We start from the raw sequence: 10747 nt of genomic DNA on the forward strand, positions 1-10747 counted from the left end.
GTGCAGCCAGATTCTGGGTGGTACTTAAATGGCATACACCTAGAGTTTCCACCTCATCCCTTTAAACCCGAACACATATTAATTACACATTCTGTGGCTAATTGAATGCAGGTAAGGCACTAAGTGAGTTTAATTACCACCTTTATCAGCCACAGAACCTGTGTAATTCATATGTGTTTGGGTTTAAAGGGATGAGGTGGCAACCCTACCTACACCTATCAGGGGCAGTATTCAACTTTACTCAAAGTTGCACAGTTGTTGCTAACCTACAGGTGTCACTTACAGTACCTGCATAGGCAGTTTCTTGAAACAGTGAACTAGCCCTATAGTTTTGAACCCCATCAATGTCACTAGGTGCTGTAAAACCCCAGACTTCATTGTGTTTAGCCAAAAAGTTATGTTTATTTGGGGAATGCCAAACTTGTACCAAACCAAACGCACTGTTCTGGCCTATGGTTAGTTAGACATTTCTATGTCCTCGTCTAGGGCCAGTCATCCTCAGGTAATCGTGGTATGATTACATGTGAACAGCCACCAATGCCTGCAGGCGCTGTCAGATTCCCATTGCTTTGAATGGGACTTCCCACCCACAGCTGTTCACAGGAAACCCCACTGAGTCTACAGATGGTAACACCATTCGGCCCCAGGCGCAAGTGTGAATGGGACCTTATTATCCAAGCTTCCTCAGTTTGTTCTACTTAGTTTGAAATTCTCATACTGTAGCTGCTCTGTTACTGGACGCTCTTGGATCAACCACTATTTTTCCAGTTCAGTAATGCCTTGTACACACGATCGGAATTTCCGATGGAAAAAGTCAGACGGAATCGGATATTCCGACCGTGTGTGTGCCCCATCTGAGTTTTTCCATCGGACTTAGAAAGTGAACATGTTCTCTTTTTTTCCATCGGAAATTCCGTTCGTCTGTATGGAACTCCGACGGAGAAAAAAACACGCATGCTCAGAATAAAGTCGACGCATGCTTGGAAGCATTGAACTTCATTTTCCTCTGCTTGTCTCAGTGTTGTACTACACCGCGTTTTGGACGGTTGGGGGGTCCCTGGATTGTCATCCAGCGCTGATGGAACCGGGAAATGCAAAGACGCCGTGTGATGCAAAAGATGCAAAGACGCTGCTTGATGGAGCGCCACGGCTGCGCTCCATCACGCTGTCACACGGCGTCTTTGCATTCCCCAGTTCCATCAGCGCTTGATGACAATCCAGGGACCCCCACAGACGCTGCAGCCTATACCAGCTTATGGATCGCCTACCGTGTCTCCCTGCAAAGTGAGTTCAGAGCATGTGCTGATCCAGTGACTCCAACACCAGCGGAGCTCATGCACCCCGGAAGCCAGCCACGGATGACATCCTATCTTGATATGCCTGTACCCCCTGCAATCTTGTGAGTAGTTTCCTCATAAGAATTGATGTTTATCTTGTTGTTTTAATAAATCCTATACTACGCTTAGAGGACGCCGCTTTTTGTTTTCTTGTTTTGTTTCAGAATTGCTTCTTCTCGGCAGCTGGCAGCCTTCTCAGCAAGAGTATATAGTATATATCTTTGTTTACCGTTATATGAACTTGATCCGATGGACTGAACTTTTTCATATCATTCATTTATTTATTTTTTAAGACAGCTACAACTGTTTTTCCTCTTTTCCCCTCCTGCCCCTATATCCAGTTCCCTGTCATTCTAAAAAATTTTATATACAATTTTTTCACACTTCATTTGGAGAGCACTTGATTTTATTGTTTCTTTTTTATTCCCAGTGTGTATGCAAGACAGCTTGAACGGAATTCCGTCAGAAAAACCCATCGGAGTTTATCCCGACGGAAATTCCGATCGTGTGTACGGGGCATTAGAAACACTTTTTTTCTGAATATAGTTGATCTTGATGTTGTTTATTAGTTAGTGACTAGCTCACTGGGAAACCCAGCAAATTGGTTATATAAGCTAAAAGCTTTACTGTAAAGGTTTAAAATGTACGGTATATACTGAGCATAAAAATCTACAAATGACTTTCAAATGCTTCCGTTCGGACCTGAAACAGTAAATGGAGATGTACCAGACTCCTGCTGTGAACCGCTGCGTGTTCTAGTATGAACCCAGCCTTAAGCACAGCTGATAGGCTAAATCACTTCACTGAACAAAACAAGGTTTTGTGGGTTACAAGCTAATGCCTATAATTATTATTAGCCAGCATCAGACACTCGCTGCCCTCCCATCTGATTGATTTCAGGAAATAGCATTTACCTATGTTTTAAATTGTTAAAGATGTGCTATTGTGTCCCTTAATATAACACATTCTGCTCTACCTTCGATCATCTTTAATAAGGATTAAAGGGAAAAATATAAAAAATCCTTTAAATAACATCCTTGGAGCTGGCTTAAAGGGGAGTTCCAGACTTTTTTTATGTTTATTAAAAGTCAGCAGTTACAAAAAGTGTAGCTGCTGGCTTTTAATAAACATACACGTACCTGTTCCATGACCAACGACGTGCCGCTGGGAGCTTCGTTCCAGTCCCCCCTTCACCGCCGGCGCCTCCATTGCAACTGTGGGCACCCGGCCGTGACAGCTTTCGGCTTCACGCCGGGCACTCACTGCGTATGCGCAAACGGCGCAGCGCTCTCTGAGTGGACAGGCGATCGCCTGGGACCTGTCACGTGCCCCAGGTGATCGCCTACAGGGAGGGGCCGCTAAAAGGCAATATGACGTATCGCCTTAGTGGTCCCTGGGCAGAAGGAGGAAGTGGGACAGGAAGTCCCACTCCTACTGAAGCTCCCACTTCCCCCCCCCCCAAGAAAATTGCATGCCAAATGTGGCATGTAAGGGGGCGAGGAGTGGATTAAGCGTAAGTTCGACTTTTGGGTGGAACTCCGCTTCAAGGGATGGCTTGTGGATACCATTTTGGCACATACAGTGGTACAACTGTAGGATGTACACCAGCAAAAGTGACAGTTAAAAAAAAATAGTGGCCACTCAATGACCAATCCTTCCCGCTTCTGTTTGTAAACAAAGAAGCCTGGAGATGCCTGGTGACATCATGGTTGACATTTAGCAGCCAGCTATCTTTTTTTGGCCAGTTCAGCAGGAGAGGATTGTTTTTGTGTTGGCGGGTCATCAAAGAATTATTTGTTGTGATAAATGAAGAATAAAGACTTTAGATAAATAAAAATAACAAACATGTTACACTTACCTGCTCTGTGCAGTGGTTTTGCACAGAGCAGCCCCAATCCTCCTTTTCTCAGGTCCCTCTCCTGTGCTCCTGGCCCCTCCCTCCTGCCGAGTGCCCCCACAGCAAGCAGTTTGCTATGGGGGCACCCAAGCCGGGCTGTGGCCCTGTGTGTCTTATCAGCCGTGGCCCTGCCCCCTCTTTCTCCTCATTGGCTCACTGACTTTGACAGCAGCAGGAGTCAATGGCGTCCGCCGCTGTCTCAGCCAATGATGATTGAGAGTCACGGACAGCCGACACTCTTGTGCAACATCGCTGGATCGAGATGGGCTCATGTAAGTATTAGGGGGGCTGCTGCACACTGAAGGTTTTTTATCCTAATGCATTCTATAAATATTCTATTTATTCTATTTATCTAACAAACTTACATACTCACCCATGTGGATGCAGCATTGGTCAGATGGTGCAGCTGTCCCCCGTCGGCTCTAAGATCAAGAAATGAGTGGTCACATGACCACTGTTAAATCAGTTCTTGGTTTTCACTAAGCAGAGAGTGGTGACTGTTAATCGCCAACTCTCTGCTCGCAGCTCTCCCCCTCCAGCGATAACTGGATCACCGGACTATAAGTAGCACAAGAGCAGCTGGCTCAGGCTCTCAGGTGCATTGGGAGGCTGAGCCAGCTGCTGGTAAGGCATTAGGGTAAATCCCAACATTGTCAGGATCCCTGCAGAGCCTGGACCAGCTCCATAATATCATTGCTGGATGTACACCAGCATATTAAAACACTTTCCAGCTGCTTGGTTCAGTTGTAGGCTCCAGTAGCCTTTTACTGGTCTCATTATGTTTTGTTTGCTAAAGAAAACATACAGTGTCTTAAATTCATTAACATATGGCAGTCTATTTGTGCTATTCGTATTTTCTTAATAAATGGTAAAACAGCCTTCCTGTCCATCATCCCATAGTTAATTGATCACTTCTAGTACATTACATAATTGAATTTCCCTGATTAAGCTGTTAACAAAAGATGAATTTTAGTAGATTAATTACATTATTACTACTTAACTTCCAAATCTACATGAAACCTGCTAAATCAAATGTTAATGGCCCTGTTTTGATAGCAGGAATGCCATAAAATATCCTAGGTATAATTTATACTGAGGATATGCGTCAAAGCTTTAAGAGTACACTGAAAATAAAGCAGCAGTGACATCTAGTGGTAGCTGCTTAGTTTAGGTCGTAAGGACACAAAATAAAAACGTTGTCTTACTATGCAATACAGTAATACATTATGCTTTAATATACAGGTGATGTCTTGATATAAGAGTAGCGTCATATCACAACTGAGTATAAAAAAGAAGAGAGGAGCCTCTGGGCCAGATCCAGAGAGAATTGGATTGGCGCAGCGTATCAGAGATACGCTACGCCGCCGTACCTTACCTGGCGGAATTTCAAATCCTCAATGATTTTGCGCCGTAAGTTACGGCGGCGTAGTGTATTTCTGGCGGCAGAATTCAAATTGGCGATCAGGGGGCGGGTTTCATTTAAATGAGGCGCGTCCCCGCGCCGAATGAACTGCGCATGCGTCGTCCAGAAATTTCCCGCCGTGCTTTGCGCGAATTGACATCACAACAACGTCATTTTTTGAACTTAGACGTGAGTTACGTCCATCCCTATTCACGGACGACTTACGCGAATTTATTTTTTTCAAATTTCGACGCGGGAACGACGGCCATACTTAACATGACAAGTCTATCTATACGCCGCAAAATACTATCTTTAACTATACGCCGGAAAAAGCCGACTACAGACGATGTTAGAAAATGCGACGGCCGCGCGTACATTCGTGAATCGTCGTAAATCGCTAATTTGCATACCCGACACGGAAAACGATGCGAACTCCACCCAGCTGGGCGCCGAAGTATTGCATCTAAGATCCGAAGGCGTACGAAGCCGTACGACTGTCGGATCTTACCCAAATGCCGTCGTATCTTGGTTTGAGGATTCAAACTAAAGATACGACGCGGGAAATTTGAAAGTACGCTGGCGTATCAGTAGATACGCCGGCGTACTTGCTCTGTGAATCTGGCCCTCTAAGTGTAGAAATAGGTACCCGCTTCCAGAAAGAAATCAAATCCAAAAAAATGGTGAGGGGAGGAGAGGGAAAAGCGGAACTTCCTTTCTTAATTAAAGTTCAGCTTAGCCCTTGTACACATTGGAGCAATTTGTCATGCGATTTGACAGGTCAAATTGCATGACAAGTCTCACCCTTTTGCCGGCAATCGAACTGTTCAAAACGGTGCAACGCTGACTTTGCGATGTCGCACCGATTTTATAAAAGTAGTTCCTTTTGGCAATTTCGGGTGTGACTTGCATAGACATCTGTAGATGAAGCTGTACAGACCTCTTCCAAGTCACACCCAAAGTCGCACTGACATGTGGCTTTGAAATCATGCAATTTCAGATGGAGTCGCATGATTTCCAAGCCGCAGTCAAAGTGAACGAGGGCTAAGGTTAGTAGGGAAGTCCCCTCTTAGAAGTTTCAAGGTAATGCACAGAGGTCATTTTTCTTGTTTCTAAAGGTGTTATTGACAAGAAGTTTTTACCCCATGTTGGTAACAACCCATGCAATTAATACATACAAAGAAACCAAAACAAATACGTTCAGAAATTAAGGTATGTGTAATAAAATGGAATGACACAGGGAAAAATTATTGAACGCATGAAGAAAGGCATGGAAAGACAAGACACCGGCTGAAATCTATCAGTAATTAGAAAGCAATCCTGACCCATGTCAGTGCAAATTTATATCAGCTGGTTCAGTCTCAACTGATGGCCTATAAAGAGGTGTCTCATTACCAAGATATCAAACAAGAAACATCTCATGATGAATACAAGCAAAGAGCTCTCTCAAGACCTTTGCAAAACATATTGATGGCATTGGTTACAGAAGGATTTCTACACTTCTGAATGTTCCAGTGAGCACTGTTGGGGCTATAATCCTGGAAGTGGAAAGAATATAATTTGTGAGTGATTAAATACCACTAAAAAAAAAAGCTCTATTTGTGTGAAAAAAATTATAAAAACATAACTTGGGTACAGTATTGCTTGACCATGCAATTGTCATTCAAAAAGTGACAGCACTGAAAGCCGAAAATTGGCCTGGGCAGGAAGGGGGTTTAAGTGCCCAGAAAGCAAGTGGTTAAACTTGGAAACTGTGATAGGTGTTTACTCAAATGATCTGGCAAAGTACAAATTTGGATTGGCAACAAAGTATTGTAGGGCATAAAGATTGGTTTGGTCCACAATCAAGATATACAGTTCTTTTATGAAAAACAATCTCAAAGCTCCAAAAAAAAATCTAGGGGAGTTGTTAAATTAGCTGTTTCCACCCTAGTTCCAGACTGGCGTCGCCCACCCACACAGTTAGTCACAAAAAAGGGTCCTTTAAAAAAATAAGAATAAAGGTCCTTTAAGTGCACTGTGTACGGCCCTGGACACAGTGCATTATGGGCAGTGTGACGTCTATGCAGTCACGTTATTGCCGGTGAGATGCTTAATTTTCCTGCTTTTGGGAGTCTTTGTGGTGCAAAGCAATGCACCGCAACACTCCCATATTGCAGTTATTCTCCTGTTGTGTTATTTTCTATTGGCACTGCCGCAGGACATGGGCAGTGCTTTCCTCAGAGCCGTCACTTCTCTATGCCTGTCGGAAACCGGAAGTGACGCCGCGGCTTTGTGGATGGAATACACGGCCCAAGCGGCGCATTTTTTTAGACTCTCTCGGCCAGATTGGTAGGTTCAGAGAGTCAAACAAAAAATAAAATAAATGAAAGATAAAAATATATTGCCTTTTACTATTTATATTGTTATATTTGTTTAAAAGAGTCTACCAAGTTGAGGCTGAGCTATATACCTTGATCTGTAATGTTGAGCTATATACCCTGATCTGTAATGCTGAGTTATATACCCTGATCTGTGAGGCTGAGCTATATACCCTAATCTGTGATGTTGAGCTATATACCCTAATATGTAATGCTTAGCTATTTACCCTGATCTGTGAGGCTGATCTACATACCCTGATCTGTAATGCTGAGCTATATACCCTGATCTGTGATGTTGAGCTATATACCCTGATCTGTGATGTTGAGTTAAATACCCTGATCTGTGATGCTGAGCTAAATACCCTGATCTGTGAGGCTGAGCTGTATACCCTGATCTGTGAGGCTGAGCTATATACTCTATCCTGCAATGCTGGGGCTGAATACTCCTGTTCTGTGATTCTGGGGCTGTATACTCTGTCCTCTGATGCCGAGCTGTATACTGACACTATGGGTGGAAGAAAGTGGAATATGGGGGACTGAGTGGGTGGATTCTATAAGGGGTGGTGCTTATTAGAAGTGTGAGGGGTCAAAAAGGAAGGGCGAGGTCTAGCACTCACCAGCCGCCACTGGTTCAGAGAATGAAAAAACTTCCAAAATATGTGTCTGTGTTTAATGACATTGACACAGGCTGTGCTGTGCTTTGCTACAGCAGATAAGCCGGACAAAAATCACTGTCTGGGCCCTTCTGCCAAAATTGTGTTGTAGTGAATCATAGGACAGATGGAGCAGGGGGGGGCGTGTGCACCCTATACCCGTTAGAGTGGATCAAATACATGTAAATGTACTGTGGGGGTCCGCTAGTGATTAAAACAAGCCATCCTTGAACTCTGTAGCAACTGAGACTCCGAAGTTAGGTGTCTTATCTGGAAAGGCTGGCAGTTTGTCAAGTCAATGCTGCCAAAGAAAATAAAGGGGCAAGAGTTATGATTTCAGTGCCTCCATTGTAAAATTTGAAGATGAATTTATCCACAATGTCTTTAGTCACAGATAAATGGGTAGATATGTGATAGTACTGAACTTAGTAGGAATAATAATTGGTTTTGGAGTGAATCCAAAACGAGGGTGGTTCTTCTTGAGGGAGGTGAGCCTTATGGGAAAGTAGGTATTTGGAGCCCTGGTTGAGGGCCTAGGCTGCTGTATCTCTGATCAAAGTTAGCGAATCACTTTTTAAAACATTTTCAGTCCACTGCCCTCACTTTTGTCAGGTCACTCTGATGCACAGTTTCATTATACCCCCAAGTCAGGCCATTAAACAAACTTTTCTCTGATTAACCCACAAGTGGTTATATAAGTCCTGAAGAAGAGTAAGCACATCCCCCAAAATACATTGGCTAAAAAAATAAACATTTTAAATTAATTTCTATGCACGATGGTTGTTTTTACTTGGCACGCCCAAACACATATTTAAGCTATAGATACACTAGGGAATGTTGGCTTGTTTTAAACTGCTTTTAGTGCTTGTTCAGAATATGTAAATATTTTAAAGCGCATGGTATGGGCACAGGTGCAGCCTAATCTTGACTTTATGACCAAACCATAATGTTAAATAAGGACCGTGTACTCAGCACAGGCTGTGACCCTGGGGCATACACGGACGCTACATGCACACAAGGTGTTTGCAAGACGATCTCTGTTACATGGGAGATGCTGTTCCTTTATTGATGGATGGCCTTCTGTTTGCCTCTGTGAGCTGTCTTTTGCCCCAGCTTTAGGTCCCCTAGTGGATTTTTAAGGGATTCGGTTACCTGCATCTCTATCCCCGACACGTCTTCTTTTGCCTGGGGACTGTAATGTGTATTTGCTCATGTCATTATTGACATATTTGGCCTGGACCTGCGATCATCGATCTCTAAACATATTTTTTGTACTATCTACTACCATCAGTATATATTTCATCTATCATTGGAATCTTCCTGGATGATTATATCCACCGCTGTGTATCAGATTGTGAAAATCATGGCTACATAGTAGCAATAATCCTGTTCATTTCGTCCTGAAGAAGCCCCACGGTGAAACGCGTAGGCGACTTCAATAGGATTCTTTCACTATTCTCTTGTTCTGAATGGTTGTATTGTGATTGTTATCAGTTGCATTCCATTATACCATTGTTAGTGTACATTTTGTAAATTTATGTAATAAAATATATTTTTTTTATACTTCCACGAGCCTCAAAGTCCGATTTTGCCCACTCTTCTTGAAGGGGTACTGTTCTATATTGTTAAATAAGGACATTCTTTCATTAATGAAATGTGAGTTGTGAACTTAGGCTCTTGAAGTAACCACATTAAAGAGAAACTCAAGTCAAACATTACAAAACATAATTTTATCAGGTACACGGTCAATTAAAAAATATTTTGTAGCACCCTCATAGCTAGGCTTCTAGGCAAATTTTGTATTTTGGCTTTGGCTGCAGTCACATAAGCAGTAATTGTTTTGTCTGGTCTGTTCAAGGTTTCACAGGCTGGAAGTTTATTTACCTCCACTGCCTCTAGTAGAAGTTTCTAGAGCTTAGGGCGGGAGGATTCAAAATTTCTGGCCTGAATATTTAGTAAGGCCCAGACAGTCCCTTGGGAGCATAGTCGGTACCAGGGGGGAGGGGGGGCAGAAGGGTCGGATGCCCTGGGCGTTACAATTTATTGGGGGTGGGGGGGGCGCAGTGAAGTGTCCTTCTAAAAGGTGGCTGGACTGGAGTGATTGCTCGGAGGCTCCAGCCGCTATAGCCTGCACTTGTAATGATGTGCCCAGTGCGCTGAGTCCTGCACACCTGACACAAGCTTACACAGACAAGCTTTTCATTTGCCTTGCGCCCTGTCAGCGAAGATTCTCCCCCTGACAGGCACTCTGTACTGTAGTCCAGGCCCGGTGTGATGTCACCATGATGGGAGGAGCAGAGAGTGCAGCGTGATGGGAGGAGTAGAAAGCGCAGCTTGAGCCTCAGCCTAGAGGAGCCAAGGAGGAGGGACTAAGCTCTGCAATGTGCAAGATCTCACGTAAGCCCATACTAGTATTATTGCATATTAGAAAATCAACTACTTTGTTTTGGGCTTGAGGAAGGCATGGTGGGCCATGGTGGGGGTCAGTGGGGGGGGGGGGGTGGTGGTTCTGGCGGGGTGTGTGTCTGGCTGGCTGAGAGGAGGAGGATTCTAATTACAACATAGAACATTTCGTTTTCTAACTCTCTACCTAATAGATAATATTACCTCTGAAAGTATTTCAGCTACAGTCTTCATTCACATTCAGAATACATAGCTGTATTTATGTAATACTTTGTTGTAATTCTGCTATTATGTCTAACTAACCAAATGAATTCTTAAAATAGTAAACACCTTCCAAGTCATAAGTTTTCAAGCTGATCTGCAGTCAGTCTTTCAAAATAACTCAGTCACCCACCCCAGAGTATGTGTTAACCACTTCAACTCCAGAAGGATTTACCCCTTTAATGATCAGGCCATTTTTTGCGATACCACGCTGCTTTAACTGACAATTGCGTGGTCTTGCACTGCTGTACCCAAATACAATTTATGTCCTTTTTTCCCCACAAATAGAGCTTTCTTTTGGTGATATTTGATCACCTCTGAAGTTTTTATTTTTTACGCTATAAACAAAAAAAAAATGTTTGCATTCTTTTTTCAAAGTGCCTCCAATAAAAATACATATAATTAAAATGTGTGAATGAATGCATTAAACCTAATTG

The sequence above is a fragment of the Rana temporaria genome, chromosome 3 (assembly GCF_905171775.1).
Source record: "Rana temporaria chromosome 3, aRanTem1.1, whole genome shotgun sequence".
Classification (NCBI taxonomy): Eukaryota; Metazoa; Chordata; class Amphibia; order Anura; family Ranidae; genus Rana; species Rana temporaria.